The following is a 20,896-nucleotide window of genomic DNA, read 5'->3' on the forward strand; positions in this document are numbered from 1 at the left end:
AATCTTTAAGAATTGAGGAAACAAGATATGTACTTTATTCCAGAGTTCATCCATCTCTCCTAGGACCTAAGTATGCTACTTCCCCCTCCTCTCCCTGTCCCTTTATACATTTTCAAATGAATTTTCCTCAAATGGCAGTCTTTCCAGTTCTAGCTTTGGCTTTGTGCCTGGGGCTTTTATATGTGGGAAGGATCTTTTCCCCTCTCAACTCCTTCCTAAAATAGAAAAGTAGGACACAAATGTACTGAATAGAACTATCCATGAGTAGAAGCTCTAATATACCTGTGGCTTAGAAAGGAGCAAAGCAAAACAGAGACAAAGTTTTTCTGTAGACCATTAGATTCTCCTTCATATAGGCATTTCAGTTGATAAGTCAATAAACATTCATTAGATGCCCACTATTTGCTAGCTATGATACTGCATTCTGGGAATACAAGGAAAAATAAAAGAACTCTTGTTCTTAGGGCTATCACAATTCTTTTCTCTTCCCCAGAGGTGCCATGCTAATAAATTTCCATTGATAGGATCCAAGGTAAGCTTCTTCTTTAAAAAGTTGCCAGGGCTCCCAAAATATGGAGATTTTTTTTCCAAGGAAAAATGCATCTCTTTGTCTGGCTGATGATGAACTGAAGGGGGAAAGGCATAGATATTAAAGGTTCTTTTCCCCAAATTCATTCAGAAGAATACGATGTTATATACAATCCTCACAACTTTGAAACACTCTGTTTTTGTGGTTTAACTTCCCATGGCACAGTATACAGACCACCAGAATTAAAGCCAAGAAGATTTTGCTTCAAATCTCACCTCCAACTAGTACAAGAACATGGACAAGTGACTTAACCTCTGTCATCTATAAAATGATGATAATAAAATTTTACAGTAGTTCTAATTATGGGGGAGGTGGGGAAAGGATTCGTATATCAAAAATACTTTTGCTAGCCTAATAAAATCTATGGACCACTTCTCAAAGTAATGTATATATATATATATATGTATATGAATTCAAATGAAAAAGGAAATCAATCACATTAAAATATGTTACCAAAATATAAAAAGTGAAATAAAAAATCATATGTCCCAGATTCAAAATTGCTCCCACAGTTGATACAGCTATTATCTTTTGAAGAACTAAAGACAAAGGTTTTTGTAATAAAGTTACTGTTACTTCCTTATGGTTGAACATCAGAAACTCATAAGATTTTTATCAGTGAAAATGACAGTAAAGACAGGCATAGCCATCTGTTTTGCTACTGCACCCTAAGAACCATGGGACCTTTCCATTCATCTTACAACTGAAATTTTCATTATGTTTCATCTCTTGCATGACAATACGAACTTCTTGATAGCAAAAAAAATTATTTTTTAAAGTTTGTATCCCATCTTCCAAGTACAAATCCAAGATGGTAGAGTAAACCAGATCAGCTCCAGAACCACCATGAGAATCCTATGCAACCAATATTTAAATATTGCCACAAAATGAATACATTAGTGAAAGAACCAACAAGGAGACAGAATGAAACAATTTTCAAGAAAAGAAAAAAAAAACAAAAGGTAGGCAGGGAACATTTGGAACACTGGGGTGAGAAGAAATCACAGTCAGAAAGATTATAACAAGGAGTGAAGAGCAAGTCAACAGCAAGCCACAAACCTCTACCACACATCCATTGTCCCAGGTTCTGAATATAAGCTCGAGATAATATTCAGGTGCTAAGATCCTGTCTGGGCAAATAGTGGTCCAAGTCAATACACACCCTTTGAAATTTCAAACCTGTGAAGAAGCCCAGATGCCCAGCCCAGGGTAGTCTGGTTTGAAGTGGGCTGATCCATGTGAGCTAGAACAAAGCCAGGAGTTCCAGTCTGGGTTTGGGATGAAGACATAGATAACAGTTTGGGGTGGCTGATAGTACTAAGTATTGATCTTTTTGCCTAAAGCACAGGGTGGAACTCCAAGACAGGGCAATCATATGCCAAAAACTTACACCTAAGCCAGAGGCTAAAATTTAAGTAGTTCCTGACCTAATGAAGATCAAAGTAAGACCAAAATCTTAAATCAACCCTATGGCAAGTCTTTGAGCTATCAGGATCTCAATGGTCAATTGAGTCAGCAGGACAAGGGGCCTCTCAGAGCTCTCAGCCCTCATCCTATCCATTATCCTTTAAGAATTGAAACTGGTAATAAGCCAAAAATAACATCAAGGAAGGACTGAAATTTAAGAGGGTACCCCAACTTCCCATAAAACAGAGCCTACCTATAATTTGATAGGAAAAATGAACAAATAATGAAAAGAACACCTAAATCTAAAGACTTTTTATGGAGACAAAAAGCAAGGTATAGACACAGAAGGAGACAGTGAAAGCAAATACATGTAAAGTCCAAAAGAAAAATATGAATTGGACACAGATTCTGGAAGAGCTCAAAAAGACTTCAAAAGCAATTAAGAGAGGCAGAGGAAAAATGGGGGAGAGAAATGAAAGTGATGCAAGAAGAAAGTGATTCAATGAGAAATGAAAGTGATACAAGAAGAAATGGGTCAATTGAAAAGGAGAATCAAAAACTCATAGAGTAAAATCAGGCCTTAAAAATCAGAATTGACCATCTAGAAACCAATGATTTCATGAGAAACCAAGAAACAATAAAGCAGAATCAAAGGAATGAAAAAACAGAAGAAAATATGAAATATCTTACTGAAAAAAAAAAAAACAACTGACCTAGAAAACAGATTTAGGAGAGACGATTTGAGAATTATTGGACTTCCTGAAAACCATGATCAAGAACAAGAATATAAAATTGAAATTCAAAGAATTCACAGATCACCTCCAGAAACAAATCCTCAAATGACAACTTCCAGGAATGTAATAGCTAAATTCAAGAGCCACCAAGATAAGGAGAAAATCCTTCAAACATCCAGAAAAAAATCATACAAATGCCATGGAGCTACAATCAGTACCTCACAAGACCTAGCCACTTCTACTTTAAAGGATCAAAAGGCATGAAATAGGATATTCAGGAAGGCGAAAGATTTGGGTTTACAACCCAGAGTCACCTATCCAGAAAAACTGAGTATATTTTTTCAGGGTGAAAAATGGACATTCAATAAGATAAAAGTTTTCCAAGCAATCCTGAGGAATAAGCCATTTCTAAACAAAGTATTTGAAGTACATACAGGAAACATAAGAGAAGTCCCAAAAGATAAATAAGAAAGAGAAAATTTAAGGAACTCATTAAGGCCAAAATGTTTATCTGTCTAAAAGGATATCTGTAATTCTCAAAAATTACTCTTAGTAGTAGAGAAGATAGGAGGAATTTACTCAGAAAGAAGTTATGGAAGAAAGCTGATTATGATGATATGATGTATATGATAATATATGATGATATGTATGTAGATGTGATGTTATGAAATGATATGTATATATGTGTATGCATATGAATGATATGTAATATAAATCAAGGGGTGAAAGAGAAGGTTGAACTGAGAGAAAAAGGAAGGGAGAGATAGAATGGAGTAAATTATATGACATCAAGAGGCATGAAAAATCATTATAGAGAGGAGAGGATAAGAGTGGTGATGGGCAATGCTTAAACTTTACTCTCATTGTAACTGACCCAGAGAGGGAAAAACAAGTCTACTCAGTGGAGTATAGATTTCTATCTTATCCTACAGAGGAATAAAAGAGGAAAAAGACAAGAGAAGCAGGGGGTAATTGAAGGGAGGGGAAACTGGGGGGGAGGGGAGTGACAAAAAGCAAAATACTGGTGAGGACAAATAGAGAGGAAGGGAATTGAGCTGTATCTAAAGGGGATAATACGATGGAGAGCAATACATAGTAAACATAACGCTGAATGTGAATGGAATGAACTCACCCATAAAACAGAAGCAGATAGAGTGGATTAAAAACCAGAATCCTTAGGGGGCTGGGGGGGCTTGCTTTACAAGAAACACATTTGAGGCAGGGTGACACATACAGATTAAGGTAAAAGGCTGGAATAGAATTGATTATGCATCATCTAAAGTAAAGTAAATCTATATCCCTAGAATACTTAGGACAGTACCTTGTATATAGTAAGTGCATAATAAATGCTTCATTCATTCATATATACATTCTTTCATTCCAAAACCAGTGATATCTTTTTCAGAAGTTGTTGGAAAGTAGTAAATGAGATAATATAACTCCTAAGCAAATGTCATATGTAATTATTAATACCCTAGGCACCAGGAAGTAAATGAGAGGATGTCATTGTGATGTTATAAGGAGGAGAGCACCCCAATAATGTTCTTTAGGTTATTAGAAAGGCTTATGAAAGCATTACCATTAGGTTTTATTACTTTCTAGTACTGTTAGTTATTTTAGCATAGTCAATTGGCCCTTTGTTGTTCACTTTTGAGGGAAGAAAACCCAAATCTCTAAATGTTTATTTTTTTAATTAATATCATACTGTTCTGTGATTTTTTTAAATCTAAACTTCCTGAATCCATAAAGTGAGATCCACAAAGTGAGATTAAAAAAAACTGAGGAATTCTTACATTTTTCAGTATTTCAAGTGTAAAGAAAAAGTTCTAGTTGAGGCTTATATATAATCCAAAATGGTTCAACCATCTCTAATCTCCATGGCTAAATGTAACCAAGGCAACTAAAACAACACCATATGGCATTTATCCAGTTCCAAATACAGCTTTTAAGTAAAGATAATGCACAAATATTGATAGAAGGAAAACCGATAAGCTGAAGGAGAAATGTATTCTTAAATTAAATTAAGGAGAGAACAGGGCTGCCTGTATTTTCTCAATTTGAATAAGAAATCCCATTAAAGTCTTGACGTTGGGCCTATTGATTTCCTGCATTTTATTCCATAATCTATGGCTACTCCTAGAGTGTAAACTATCAAACTGTGTCTTTATGGAATAGGTTTTTTAAGCAAAAGTATGTAAAAACAACAATAAAAATGCCATGGAGCTGGTAATATCAAAAATAGAGGATAACAACTTAAAAAGGCTTAACTTGAAGAGACAACCAACTGTTCTGTTCCCTTTTCCCACCTGCTACCAAGCCAGTGCATGCCTAATCTAACTTAAGTTGTTGGCAACATCACTAGGGAATGCTTTCTCACACTAAAAAGTGCCAACATTGGCAATGACACACATGTCACAAGCCTATATTTCCCTTTACAAATTGGAACCACTCTTAAATGCATCGGCATCATTTCTTGGAGAAAAATTCAAACAGGGCAAAGTCATTATTTTCCTCACAACATTAAAGTGTAATTGCAATAAATGGAATGATTTGTAGTCAGAATCCTTTCATTTTGTGACATTTTTCCTACAGTATAGAAGCCCAATTATGTCTCTACTGATATTAATTTGAAACTTACCCCTTGTCTTGAAGCTGATAGGCACCCGGGGTCCCTTTGGCCATTGATAGAAGTTCTATGTGTTTGGATTTGCTTCACAGTGTGTGAAGTAAATTGAGAAAGAGGACCATTGGGAATATGCACTAGCGAAATATCCACATGCCAAGAGTAAGAGACAGGGATAGAAAAAATGGATTATTTTTTGTCATCTTTACTCTAAGAAAGATTTTGAAAAGCTGTAAAACTAACAATCAGTTCATCTTTATGGTTTAGACCAACACAACAGCTTCATATTACTATGGATGATATAGTGTCTGTGAAATTAATTGGTCTCTCTTTAATTCATAATGGACAGGTGTCCCTTAGATATAACCCCTATCACATGAGAACTCCTGCTAAATTATTACCTCTGATAAAAGGCTAATGGAAGAAATGGAGAAAGAGCAAAGCCTTGTTCTATACAACAAATTGATTGAAACAACTGGTGAATAATGGGAGGGAAAAAGGAGAAAGTGACTCACAATTTCACCCTTATGTGTCTATATAAACCATAATAAGATTCATAGTTTCAGTACATGAGCATGACTTTTTAAAAAGTGAAAAATTCAGCTAAAAGCCTGTGTTGTTAGGTCTACACATTATTAAATGACCAGCTTATATTGTTCCCCAATGCAAGGATTATTTTCTTTCACAGTACATTGCCGAAGTCCAGAAAAGAATGATTGTTTCTCAATGGCAGTAATTCCTTCCTGCTGCACTGAATGTATTTTGAACAGGGATATGTTGGTGATCATATTCTCTTTCCTGCATACCAATGTCTCTGGACTTTTTAATTTGAAGAAAATAAAAATTCAGACTATATACTATATGAAGGGCAGGCATTGAGAATACAACTGCCCTTTGAAGAAAAATTAGATGAAAAGAGAAGAGATTCTAGATTAAAGTTCAGTACAAGGAATAACCTTCATCATTTTTACAATTGTTCTAAGCTTTGACTTCTCCAATTGCTAGTCATAGAGTATTCAAGTGCAAAGATGCTTTCTATGTTCAAGGAAAACGAAATAAAATTAATCTGGTCTTTCACAGCTAAGAACATTTTTTTCTTTTTTCCCTTTTTTAAATAAATGCAGACCACCACTAAAATCTTCTGGAAAGAGAGACAATAAAATCCAGCCTCATTGGAAACCATTGTCAAAGGAATGCCAGAATACATGCGTGTTTTTGATGCTAACATAAGTGAAAGTATGGCATAGTGAAGAGAGCACTAGCCTTGAAATTAGGAACACATGAGTTCAAATCTTGCCTCTAACATATATTCTCTATGTGACCCTTGGCAAGAAAGTCACTTGCCCTCTTGCCCTCTTAATACTTCAAGCAATTATCTAAAATAATAAATTGAATAACAAGTACTGATATATATATATATTAGTTGAGGGAGCTTCCTGACAAAAAATTCCCTGACAAACTCTCTCTCTCGCTCTCTCTCTCTCTCTCTCTCCCTCTCTCTCTTTCTCTCTTTCTATTTCTCTCTCCTCTCTCTCTCTCTATATATATATGTGTGTGTGTGTGTGTGTGTCTACATACATGTATGTCTGTAGACAGACATACACATGAATGTGTATATGTATATATGCATCTGTATATTAATGCACATAGGAATGGGCCAATAAGAAGTAATAAAAGAAGAGAATTCTAAAAAGAGAAGGTGTCTTTGAATTTCACATGGAAAAAAATCAAGAATAAATGAGAAAGCTGTGTTCAGAGAGCTTCTACTACTTCAAGTTTCTGAAATTTAGTCTTCTATCAGTGCCAAGCCATTGCTAAGAAAAGACACATAGTTAATGTTGTATTCAAAGTTTCAAACCATTAAACTTATTAATTTCTTCTAGTCTAACCACTTCATTTTCTGGATTAAAAAAAAATCTAAAGCCTGGAAATGGGATTTCTCAGGTTACAGAAGTAAAAAGCAGCAGTCATATGATTTGAATTCAGCCCTCCTGAGGTCTTTTTATCTTACCCTCATTTCATCCTCACAGTATTCTAGGGGTGGACCTACATTAGATTAATTAAGTATTTCCTTCCTTAAATTAAAAAACAAACAAAAAACATGTTAATTCTTATCTTATAGAGATGGGGAGTGCAGTGATCTATTTTTTCTATCTGGCCTGCACACCATCCATGGATTATCAATTTTCAAAACATATGTTAAATTGTAATATACTGCAAACTAACTATATAGAACATGAATTAAGATTCAGGGAGCATTTCAGTTTCTTGAAGCGTCTTGACATCACTGTTATGAGCATCAGTTATCACTATGCTACTTAAATATGCAGAAGTAGCAGCTAGTAGATGTTTTCAGTTGATAGAATATGGGAAATTAGGTTTTACTATAATGATTTCAACTAAACAAATGATTAAGATTGTGGATTTTCCTATTTGTGAACTTCTTGGACATACTAGATAAATTGATTACATCTATTTACAAGTTTAAATGCTTATGAATCTGCATTTTGCACATATGGTGCAGAAATTTCTTGAGCTAATAGACACAAGCATTTGATAGCTCATAAAAGAAATAGAGAAGTCAAAATTATGATAAGTCCTAAAAAACCTAGTAAATATTCGGGGGAGGGGGATGGACAGACCTCCAGTCAGATTGGGGCCTCAACTGTGTAAGTATAGAGATAGGAATATATATGAGAAATGTTGTAAAGGTAAAATGACAAGACAAAAATAGACAAAGACAAGTGGAAGTAAGGAGTCATGCCAAGGATCACACTGTCTTTGTGAGCATGGGTCACTGGTATTATGGTGATACACTATGTAATAATAGGGAGGTTGAGAAGAGTCAGGATTTGGGGGGAAAGAAGGAATATTTCAAATATATTGTGTTTGAGATGTCTAAGGATTATCAAATTTCATATGCCCAAAAGGAAATGGTTGGTATGGTATTATATCTAGCTTTAGAGAGAGACTAGGGTATGATAACTAGATCTGGAAATTATAGTATTCCTATTTAAAATAAAGGGATTTGACTTTCAGTCCCTATGCAACTCCAAATCTATGATCCTATAAGTAAAATTGCACCACTGCCTCACCTCATGATGGTCAAATTGAGAAAAGTAGATAAGTCCAGCTCTCTGATAGATTATTCCAATAAAGGGGAAAAAAGAGTATCAGACCAAGAAAGGATCATGAAATCCAAAGGAAAATATAACAAATATATTGGGCCATTTCAGCTTCAAACACAAAAAGTAGCCAAAAGTCTGCACGCTACAGAGATGAGCAGAGAACTGGAAGAGGAAGTGAAGAGAAAATGGTTTAATTTCTTTTCTTGAAGATAGTCATTATCCACATTGGGACAATGAAAAGGAGAAAGAGAGTTGGGAAGAATTGTGATGTTAAAAACTTCAAGATTTATGGATAAACTAAATGTAATTAGTGAAATAAAATTACAAGGTTAAAAATATGGCTTTTTCATTTTGAGTCTAGTGTTACTATCAATTTTGTTTGGGAAATTGAGAGTATAGAAGGCAATGTGTTAGAAAATGGGGAGCTTCTGTGCCCCAAAGTACTTGCCCTCCTCCCTTTCCAAATTCTCCACATCTTGCAAGACCAAACTGAAGTACCTTTTTCTCAAAGAAGCCTTCTGCTTTGTGATGCATTGGAAAAAGGGTTCAACATGGAATCAGGATGATCTCAGTCAAAATCCATTCTCAAAAATTTACTAGTTGTGTGACTCCAGGCAAGTTACTAGCTTCTATTTGCCTCTGACTTCTTCATCTGTAAAATGGGAATGACAGTAACCCCTACCTTCTAAGGTTGTTGTGAAGATAAAATTAGACATATTTGTATCAATGCTTTGCAAATCATTGAGTGATGCAAAAATGCTAGCTTTTATATTATCTTAACACACCTTGCTCTCTTTTCCCTATTTACAATTTTAGCACTTATTACAGTACCATAGGATTAAAACTGGAAAGGAACTTAGGAGCCAGTGAGGACAATCCCACAATTTTTCAGAGAAGAAAAATGAGGTCAAAGAGGTAGAATGATTTATTTGGGATTACATGGCTAGTAAATGTTTGAAGTGGGATTTATTATAAATCTTCCTGATTTCAAAGTGATATCTCCTATACTAGGTTCCCTCTGCTTAGATAGTTGATCCACCAATAAACATTTATTATACCCTATTATGCCCTAGACACTGCACTAAGCCTATATCCAATCGCAAGATATCTAGCATTCCTACCTTATTGTTTAAAATGTGTAACTATTTTTTTCTCCAACTAAATTGAAGGTAGGAATAATGTATGACATCAGAGCATAGTATGATACATTTAGAGAGTTTGAGTTGGCCATGAAATATTTTAATCGAGATGTTTTTGAGACAGCATGCTATGTAGGATTTATATTTTATGATTACTATTTAGAATTTTTAAAACTGCTTTGTATAAGTTGTAGTCAAACCCATATAAGACCAATAATATAATTTATGAGCATTATAGTTAGGTATATTATGGGGAAAAGAAAATACTAAAATGTTTTAATGGAGATACTTTTGAATCTACTATTACTGCAAATAGAGATGTTATACTTTGACCTTGCATATAATACAAAGGTCATGCACAAGAATCAATGTGTCGCCTTATTTTTTACTGAATTTAATGCTATTTTCTATTTAGGGGTTATTTCATAGGATCATAGATTTGCAGCTTTAGAGACCCAACTTCACCAACATTGAATTAATATACTAATTTTTCCACATCCCCTCCAGCAAGTATCATTTTCCTTTTCTCTCATGTTAGTCAATCTGATAGGTGCAAAATAGAACATCAGAAAATTTTAACTTAGATTTCTCTAATCATTAGTGATTTAGATTATTTTTATGTGGCTACTGATTTCTTCTTCTTAAAACTTCCTGTTCATATCTTTTGAACATTTTTCAATTGGGGAATCACTTTATTTTAATAAATTTGCCTTGGTTCCCTATATATTTTATAAATGAGATCTTTATTAGAGAAACTTATTGTAAAAGTTTTTTCTCAATTTCCTGATTTCCTTCTAATTTTGGCGGCATCATGTTTGTTTTTGAAAAAATAACTTCATATAATCAAAATTATCCACTTAATTTTCTTTGATTCTATCACTTGCTCAGTCATAAGTGCTCCATTATCCATACATGTGACAGACAAGTTTTTCCTTGCTCCTTCAATTTCCTTACAATATCATTCTTTATGTAAGGGGACTTAAAGGCAAATATTTCAATGTCTACATTTCACAGGTGAGGAAACAGACTTACATAGCTTAAGTAACTTCCCAAACATCACATTGGTCATAGACAAGAAGCACGTTTCAAACTCAGATCTTCTAACTATAAATTCAGAGTGCAATCCAATAATTGAAGTAGATACAACTAAAATAAAAGATACTGTGAGAGTTAATAGGAAGTTTTTTATAGTTTCTATTTAGCCTGATACAAATGTATTTCATCTCCATAAATGACAGCAAGGAATTGATGAAAGCCTACCATAGGCAAGAACCTGAGATGAATGCTGAACAACAAAATGGATTATTGCATCAACCACTCCCACATTATACCTTTTAGAAATCTAAAATAGAGATTTTACTAGATTCCAAGAAATATATACATTAATGCATATGTTAGAAGAGTAGATGAAGGTTAGATATTTTTATCACCCCTGCAAAACAATTTACTCAATCAAAAACATTTATTAAGCATCTAATATGTATCAGGTACTTATAATGCTACTCCTTCTTTGTGCAGACAGGATAAATAATGTTATTGACACTATATTTGGCAGCCATAGAGAGAATTTGTGGCAAATATTACAGAGTTTGTTTTGGGATAGAAAAGGTAAGCATATTGTAAACATTTCAATATGTAAAAGAATCACATGATATAATATGCAATCTTGTTTAGCTGTCAGTCCTGTATGATAACTTGTAATAATTTATGAAATTTCAAAGGGAGAATAAATGAATAATTACACAGAGGACCTTCTACTTTCCACTTGAAATATAAATCCAAGGTCATGAACACTTACAGTCATTAAATATTCCAAAAGGTGTTTTAAATCTCCTCTTTGGCCTACTTCTATTCCATCAAATAAGTTCTAATCTTTCCAAAATAACTACCCATTTTCAATTAGAGTATGAATCAATAAGAAGGGAGGTAATCCAATTTGATTAGAACTCTGAATTAAACTGGTAACTAGGAAACATTTCTAGATATTAAATGACCTTCTCTCTTCCAATTCATGATACCTGAACCTCAGGGATTCAGGAGGGACTGAGCTGAACCCTAGTCGTCATGATGTTATGTTGATCTTAACAGAGATATCTGGGAAGCTGAAGTGTTGGCCAGAAACCAGAAACCTGCAGGAGTCACTCTTCCCCCCCCTCCCACAAGCTTGAGTGAGAAGGGAGGGTTAAGTACTCCTTTACTCTCACCCCTCCCACCAAGCAGTTAGAATCATTTGAAAATGGAAGATGTTGATCTAAACCTAATCTCTCCCATATTGTTTTCCAATTTTCTCAGCAGTTTTTGTCAAATAGTGGATTTTTGTCCCAATAGTTGGGCTCTTTGTGTTTATCATACACTGTTTTGCTGACATCACTTACCCCAAGTCTATTCCACTGATCCTCCCTTCTATCTCTTAGCCAGTACTATATTGTTTTGATGACTGCTGCTTTATACTATAGCTTAATATCTGGTATTGCTAAGCCACCTTCCTTCATGTTTGTTTGTTTTTTCATTATTTCCCTTGAAATTCTTGATCTTTTGTTCTTCCAAATAAACTTTGTTATTTTTTTCTAATGCAGTAAAAAAAGGTTTTTAGTAATTTGATAGGTATGGCACTAAATAAGTAAATTAATTTGGGTAGAATGGTCATTTTTATTATGTTAGCTCATCCTACCCATGAGCACTCAATGTTTTTCCAATTGCTTAGGTCTAGTTTTAATTGCTTGGAAAGTATTTTGTAGTAATGTTTGTATAATTCCTGTTTTTGTTTTGGAAGATAGATTCCTAATTATTTTATATTGTCTAGGGTGATTTTAAATGGTGTTTCTCTTTCTACCTCTTGCTACTGTGATGTGTTGGAAATATATAGAAATGCTGATGATTTATGTGCATTTATTTTGTATCCTTCAACTTTGCTAAAGTTGTTGATTATTTCTACTAGCTTTTTAGTTGATTCTCTAGGATTTTTTAAGTAGACCATCATATCATCTGCAAAGAGTGATAGCTTGGTCTCCTCATTGCCTATTTTAATATCTACAATTTCTTTTTCTTCTCTAATTGCTACTACTAGTGTTTCTAGTACAATGTTAAATAATAGAGGTGATAATGGGCATCCTTGTTTCACACCTGATCTTATTGGAAAGGCTTCTAATTTATCCCCATTGCATATGATGCTTGTTGATAGTTTAAGATATATATTGTTTATTATTTTTAGGAAAGGACCTTCTATTCCTATAGTTTCTAGTGTTTAGATCAACATCTCACACCCTACATCAAGATGAATTCAGAATGGGTGAAAGACTTGAATACAAAGAAGGAAACTGTAAGTAAATTAGGTGAACACCGAATAGTATTCTTGTCAGATCTGTGGGAAAGGAAAGATTTTAAAACCAAGCAAGAGTTAGAGAAAATTACAAAGTGTAAAATAAATAATTTTGATTATATTAAATTAAAAAGGTTTTGTACAAACAAAAACAATGCAACCAAAATCAGAAGGGAAACAACAAAGTGGGAAAAAATCTTTATAACAAAAAATTCTGACAGAGGTCTAATTACTCAAATATACAAGTAGCTAAATCAATTGTTTAAAAAAAATCAAGCCATTCCCCAATTGATAAATGGGCAAGGGACATTAATAGGCAATTTTCAGATAAAGAAATCAAAAGTATTAATAAGCACATGAGAAAGTGTTCTAAATCTCTAATAATCAGAGAAATGCAAATCAAAACAACTCTGAGGTACCACCTCACACCTAGCAGACTGGCTAAAATGATAGCAGGGGAGAGTAATGAATGTTGAAGGGGATGTGGCAAAATTGGGATGTTAATGCACTGCTGGTGGAGTTGTGAACTGATCCAACCATTCTTGATGTCAATTTGAACTATGTCCAAAGAGCAATAAAAGAATGCCTGTCCTTTGATCTAGCCATACTATTGCTGGGATTGTACCCCAAAGAGATCATAGATAAACAGACATGCACAAAAATATTTATAGCTGCACTTTTTGTGGTGGCAAAAAACTGGAAAGCAAAGGTATGCCCTTCAAATGGGGAATGGCTGAACAAATTGTGGTATATGTTGGTGATGGAATACTATTGTTCTCAAAGGAATAATAAACTGGAGGAATTCCATGTGAACTGGAAAGACCTCCAGGAATTGATGCAGAGTGAAAAGAGCAGAGCCAGAAAAACATTATACACAGAGACTGATACACTGTGGTAAAATAGAATGTAATGGACGTCTCTACTAGCAGCAATGCAATGACCCAAGACAATTCTAAGGGATTTATGGAAAAGAACAGTACCCACATTCAGAGGAAGAACTACAGGAGTAGAAACACAGAAGAAAAACAACTGCTTGAACACTTGGATTGATGAGGACATGATAGGGGATGTAGACCCAAAAAGACCACACCAATGTAACTATCAATAATATATAAATAAGTCTTGACTGACCACACATGTTAAAACCAGTGGAAATGTGAGGTAGATACAGCAGGGGGTTGAGGGGGTTGGGGCTGAGGGGGTGAAGGGTAAAGTAAAAACATGAATTATGTAACCATGGAAAATTTTTCTAAAAATAAAAAAATATATAAAAAAAGAAAAAAGAAAAAAAAAGAAAATGGAGGATGATTAGATTCACTGGCTAGGGTGAGCAAGTCTAATCCCCTCAAGATGTTCAGTTTCTCAACTTATTTCCCCACAGGTTTGACCAGAGAAGATAGAAGAAGCTTGATGTCTAGTAACTATCAGGGACAGAAGGGGGATCTGAGTTGTTGGGCAAGGCAACTGAAAGGAACCAAGCTTTATGGAGGAAGTGAGTATTCTCTAAATAAATAGCCAGGCACAGCTACCTCAAAGAAGGAAGTTTACTGATAAAGAGGAAGGGGAAAGAAGGGAAGGCTTTCAAGGATTAGGATAAGATCTGGGAGGCCCTGAACTGTTAGGTAGAAACAGCCCCTCTCCCCTTGGGAGGGAGTGGCAGACTTTATAATTAGCTTGCCCTCAGAGCCTATAATTATCACTTTTAATATATAAAATAACTAAATTCTAACAAAAATGCTATTGTAGGAAAGGTCTAGTTCAGCTAAACAGGCAAACTGCAGAGAAGAAGCAAAATGGCTATTGCCACAGGCCACCAAAGCTATCCAGAACTGGGCTCAGCAAAGAGAGTGACCTGCTCACTTCTACCCCCAGGAATCAACTGTCCCTAACTGCTTTAAACTGTCCCCTCACCCAGAGTTCTCCAGGGGGGTGTCCCCTGGAATTCTGGATGAGGCTTGACCCTGTATCTTGCAGGAATTCTACCCTGCCAATATGTTGCAGTATTCCCCCTTTTCTAGTAGGTAGATTTTCCACCGGAAACTGCAGTCTTAAGATATTTCAGCACATTTTACCCATCTCTATGCTATAATTAAAGCAACTTTCTAAACAAATTCCTATTCTTAACACCTTAATCCTATTCTTGCTATTCCTATGGCTTATTTTAACTATCTACCTCTATCTAAGGAGGGAAAAGGAAGGTAAACAAAGGGAAAAAAAGGTTTTGGCATAAAGTAACAAATGTAACATAGTCACACAACCAGAGAACCAAATTTGCAAGAATTGCAGGTTGCAATGACTATCTCTAAAGCATGCAATGAAAAGATTTTTGAAACACATTCAAATGCAAAATTGGAAAAGACTAAATTGTTTCTCAACTTGCTCCTAACTCATAACAATAGAAGCATGATAAAACTCTATAAGGAAAGTTTTACAAACTGTCTATACAGAAACCTGAAATATTTAATTCTACTTACGCTATGTTAATGGGATTAATACTTATAAGTTCTAAACTATTAGTATGTTAATGTTATTCTGTTAGTTGTAACTATGTACATAGCTATATACCTTACTTATTCTCATATACTATGGTGACTCTCCCTAACTAACTCTGTATTCCAAAGGTTCCTAATGCTACCTTTCCCTAAGTTGTTAGTAACTCTGTACTATGTGTTAGTAATTATAATACAGGCTATACATAAAGCCTATATACATGTGGAAGTTCCCTTGATGTCTATCAAATCAAAAAAACACATGAATTGAAACTTTGTTAATCCAAATGTTTTCTCAGATATGCTCCTTTCAATGCCAGATTTTGGTGATATCCTAAAACCTGTACCTCCCTCTGTAAACATATGTCCAAAATACAATATCTACCATAGTACTTTATACATACTTAGTGCTTTGGTGCATGTAAACAAACACATTAGTGATATATGTATTAGCATAATATTAATTTTTCTAATTACTGCAAATCAGATGTATGGAATTACAGAAAAGAGTTAAGATTTCAGTATAAAGGGAATTTATAAAAATAAAAGCACAAATACCAAAGCCAAGGAAGCATGATATTTTTATTTTCTTTTGTGTTTTTTTTTTCATTTTCATAACACAAGTGGTGTTTTCAGGCTATTGCATACTTGATAAGAAAATGCAATATTGGCCTATCGTAGGCATTATATAAACCCAAATTAGTTAAGGAAACTTTTCTTTCATTGCCAAAAAAAACCCCTAAAATTTGCCAATACACATTGCAAAATGTGACCTGGATGAGATTCATGAATGTTCTTGAAATGATCGATTTAATATGGAATGAAGAAATCAGAGAGTAGAAGAGATGCTCACCATACCTCTGCAGGCTGTGTTAAGGACCCAAATGAAAGCAAGGTTGTTTTCTCTAATCCAGATGCTGACACTGCTTCAAGTGAAGCCAAAAGCCTTCTGAATAGAGAACTGACAGCCAGCGAAAAAGGGAGCTTCTCTGAAATCCTTGAGCTGAGGCCAAACCAACCTTCAGCCACATCCTGAAAAACACACTTCTTACCCAAATCCTTAAACCTGAATCTTAGTACTTAGAAGCCCCAGGTGAAGCCTCACTTCAGATTGCTAAAGGAATAATCTCCAATGAAACAACTATCTCCATTTACCCACAATCTGTTTCATAGTTTCAACATTTTTATGCTCATCTAATTTGGCCCCCTCATATGTAAAATATTATTAATTTCTCACTTTAGAAAAAAACAGTACAAGATTTAGCTTTTTGCCATTCCTAAAATGTTACTTGTTACATATCATTCAGAATTATTTTTTGAATCTTAAAGTAAATGAAATACCTGGCCGTGAGGTGCATTCTAAGAATAAGATAGAAATCAGGTCAATGAGAGCCCATGATCAATGACAAAATGAGTGATTTCTTATCACCACTATTTTTTTTCCTATGAACTCTACTTCAAAGCCATTGCTATTTAAAATACTGAAGTCTTGAAATGGGGATATAATGTGTTTATATCTTAAGTATTCGTCTATCTAATTTGGTGCAACTGAGTGGTCTTTAGGGTACAACAATAAAGCAAATGTTAATGACTTTAATTTTATTTCCATTAATAAAATCATATCAATTTCTGATGCTGGACCATTTGACATCACCAAGGACTTTCTTGGCAAGAACTTACTTTTATGGATCTTCAGTAGCTGTGATTGTGAGCACCTGAAGGAGGAGTTTCCAGGCTGCATCTTCTCATGATTTGCTTCCCAGGATGATGCCTGTGTGCACTGGACAAGACATATTGGTCTTCACAGGGCTCTGGGTTCAGGATGCTGGGCTGCCTCCATCAGCATCTGAGGGGAAATAGTGTTCAGGATGGTGGTAGTGGTTTGGCTTGGCTTGCACTGCTGCCTCCTGCCTCTCCCTCAGAGTGCCTTACAGCTCAATATGATTGGCTCATTTTGAAATATTGATTATTCTCAATCAAGTTGCTTCTATTTAGTCATAGTCTATAGTCTCGTGATCATTATGAGAAAGCTACTAATGAATTAGGTTAGATAAATTGCTCTCCAAAGTACAGCTGGAAAAGTTGCATACAAATGGAGCTATCACTTCTGAAATTCTATTTCTCTCAAAAAGACCAAAGAAGTCTAATCAGGAAAAACACTTTTCAGATAGGGTGTATGGTTCTCTTAACATGCAACCACATTCTAATAAAACTTACCTACTTCCTTTTTTTCTCATTTTCTCAACTTATTACTCTCTTTCAATGATCAGCTTAAGTTTTACCTTCTATTCAAATCCTTACCAGATCTGTCTTACCCTCGCCCTTTAGTTATGAGTACCTCATGTGTAACAAAATAATTTTGTATTTACTTTGTATTGATTTTATATAAATTTATCTAGGTATATGTGATTTCCTCCCAGGATACATACTCCTTAATACCTCCTCTATGGCAGGGACAATTTTAGTTGTAAGGTTTTTCCATGTATTCCTAATAAATTAACATTTTTAAGTTCCTACTAAAAGACAGACATAAATGAGCCCTTAGAGGAATACAAAGATGAAACACCCTAATTCCTTGAATGAGGAGGCACTTAAATGATGGTTGAATACTTTGTGCCACTTGCTTACTATACATTTCCTAATCTGTTACCTCTTCCAATGAGGTCTTCTATTTCATTACCATTTAGATTGTGGTAAAATTGTTATCTGAAGAAAAGCTAATACAGTTCTATCCTCCATAAAATAAGAGACTTTTGTAATAAGAAGAAACTTTACAGATCATCTAATCCAGGCATTATTAACCCTAGGTCTATGAATTTGAAATTTCTTTTCATATATTTTGATAGTCACATTTAATATGATTGGTTTCATTTATAATCCTATTAGGTTTATATTATGCATTTAAAATGTTATTCTGAGAAAGTTCTATAGTACAAGGGGGCCTAGATATAACAAAGGTTAGGAGTCTTTATTCTAATCCAACCTGTTTATTTTGCAAAGGAGGGGAGTAAAGAGCAGAAGAGTTAAGTGACTAAGATCACATTTTCATTTAATAGCAGATTTGCAGCTGAAAACTAGGTCTCTTAGTACTCATTTATTAATATTTATTATACTTTTTTGTTTTTTCCCATTCTAATGTAAAGTCCCTACATTTCCCTTATTTAGCTGCTAAACAATTAAAAAGACCTCAGACTTCATAGGTATGGCAAAAAGGAACACCACTGATTGGATGTGATTTCATTACCTCCTGGCCTGATATGGTTTCAATTCTAAAAAAAAACACAAAACAAACAAAAATCTTAAATTTTTATTATCAATTTCCAAAGAGGTAATTGGGTTAAGGTAGTCCTTGATCTTCAAGTTTGATGAAGAAATTAATGAAGCAACCAGGTCAAGATTTGAAGTAGTACAAAGGGGAGGATGGTTGGATTTTTCACCAGCATGCATAGAAAACATACATTTTTTTTTAAATTTGAAGTCTAAGATAATCATGTAACCTTGGAATATTCAGGTCCATTTATTACTCCATAATTTAAAATGTCTCTTTAAACATGAAATATCTATTATTCATTATTTCATCTGTTACCACAGCTCAGAGAAGGAAAGAGAGAAATAGAAGAGAGCAGAGATATTATCTAGTTAGTTATCTCATCCTGGATAAATTTTGATTTTAATTTTCTGGGGTAATTTTTAAATTACAAAAGGAAAATGAACCTCCACCCCAAATTCCCCAAATTATCTTCTTTATCAGATTTTCACACAATTATTTATATCACATATGAAAAATGTAGTCTGGAAATGTTAATGGATATCTTTTCCTAGGATCTCCTTGAATGTCCAAAGGAGAAAGTATCTTATCTCAAATGTTCTATTACTTTGGCAAATCCTTGAGCAAGATTTGTCTCATCTATATCACAGGAATGAAAAATTCTGAATTCTAACTATGGTTCTGTGGTGAGGAAAAATATATCTAAACTTTCAACTTCAACTGTAAAGAAAAGATAGCATCTACATCGAAAAGAAGAGACCTAGAACTTGGAAAACAAAAACTTAAGATCAAGGGAATAGAAGATATGTATAGATTATTCCTCCTATCTATTCCTATAGCCCAGGAGTGAGCACAAACATAATGTACACATACATACAGAGGTACGAATTTCAAAAATTCTTTATGAGGATATGGTGAATGAGCTTAAAGAAAGAAGCAGAAGTGCCAGTCTGCTAGGGAACTAACTCATCCTCTGTCATGAAAGTAGGGCAGGATTGGGAGTACATATCTTTGTTAGAAGGGAGAGAGGTGTGTTCAAAGATGCAGCGGACTTGCTTTCCAAGGGCCCATATATAATAAAGCCATATTAGCTTTCTAGGGGCTATTTCCAGGGATATTTTGTGTCCATCTCTCCCCTTGTGGAGAAGGATGCCAACTTCCCATCATATAAAATGTAGATCTGGTGGGGCACAAATAGGAATATGCCTACTTTACTCATTTCCTGTTTACCACCTGGCTGCAAAAAAAAAAAAAAAGGTAAGATTCTTGTTTTGTATAAATAGTATATTTGCTGTTTACAGCTAAATTAAAACATATTTCCTCTCTTTCTTTCAGTCTTCCTCTCTTTTGTGGTAAAATTCTACCTGAAAAATAAGCATCAGCCAGTGTTGTTTAAAAGTATTCTAAAGGGTTCCGGGTTAAGATGGGGACAGAGTAAAAAGCAACTGCTTGACCTCTCCTAACCCATGCATATAGGACTCCTCAAGAAGACATAAAAACAAATCCACATGAATGAAGGGACCCTACAACAGAGTACAGCATTGAAGGTGCATGGAATCGGGGCACTCCCATGCTATAAAGGGGTAAAATAGCTGTAACTAAAACATGAGCTGAGCAACCTCCTCCCCCTTCCACACCACCTACAGTGCCAAAGCCAGTACAAAAGAGTTAGAGCAAATTTGGGGCACCCATTAAGTCATTCGCAGCTCCAGGACCTGCTCCTGAGAGCAACAAGACTTAAGACCTCAAGAGGCTAAAGAATGTGCGGACTTTGAACACAGACCCTGAGCACAGACATGGATCCTGAGAGCAGGCACAGACTCAGATCCTGAGTGTAGGCACGGACCTTGAGTGGGGACCCAGCAAAGAGGGGTGCAAGACTGTGGAAGCACTGCTCTGAGACTGTTAAAGGAGCTTCAGGCAGAGGAACAAGCAAGGGGACCACCAGGAGGTTTGACCCTGAGAACAACTAGACTTGAGACCTGAGGAGCCTAAAGAGCCCAGACAGACCCTGGCTGTGAGGATAAAGCTGAGAGGGCACGCAGCTCACAATGGCAAGTCAGACTCAGGAACCCCAGAAGAGAAAGATGAAGAAGAAACCTTTAACACTCGACAACTTTTACACAGAAAAAATCCAGAAAACAGAGCAAACAGCAGAGGAGAACAAACAAGTAACCATATCCAAACCTTCCCAAAAAAA

Source organism: Gracilinanus agilis, chromosome 5 (assembly GCF_016433145.1).
Source record: "Gracilinanus agilis isolate LMUSP501 chromosome 5, AgileGrace, whole genome shotgun sequence".
Classification (NCBI taxonomy): domain Eukaryota; kingdom Metazoa; phylum Chordata; class Mammalia; order Didelphimorphia; family Didelphidae; genus Gracilinanus; species Gracilinanus agilis.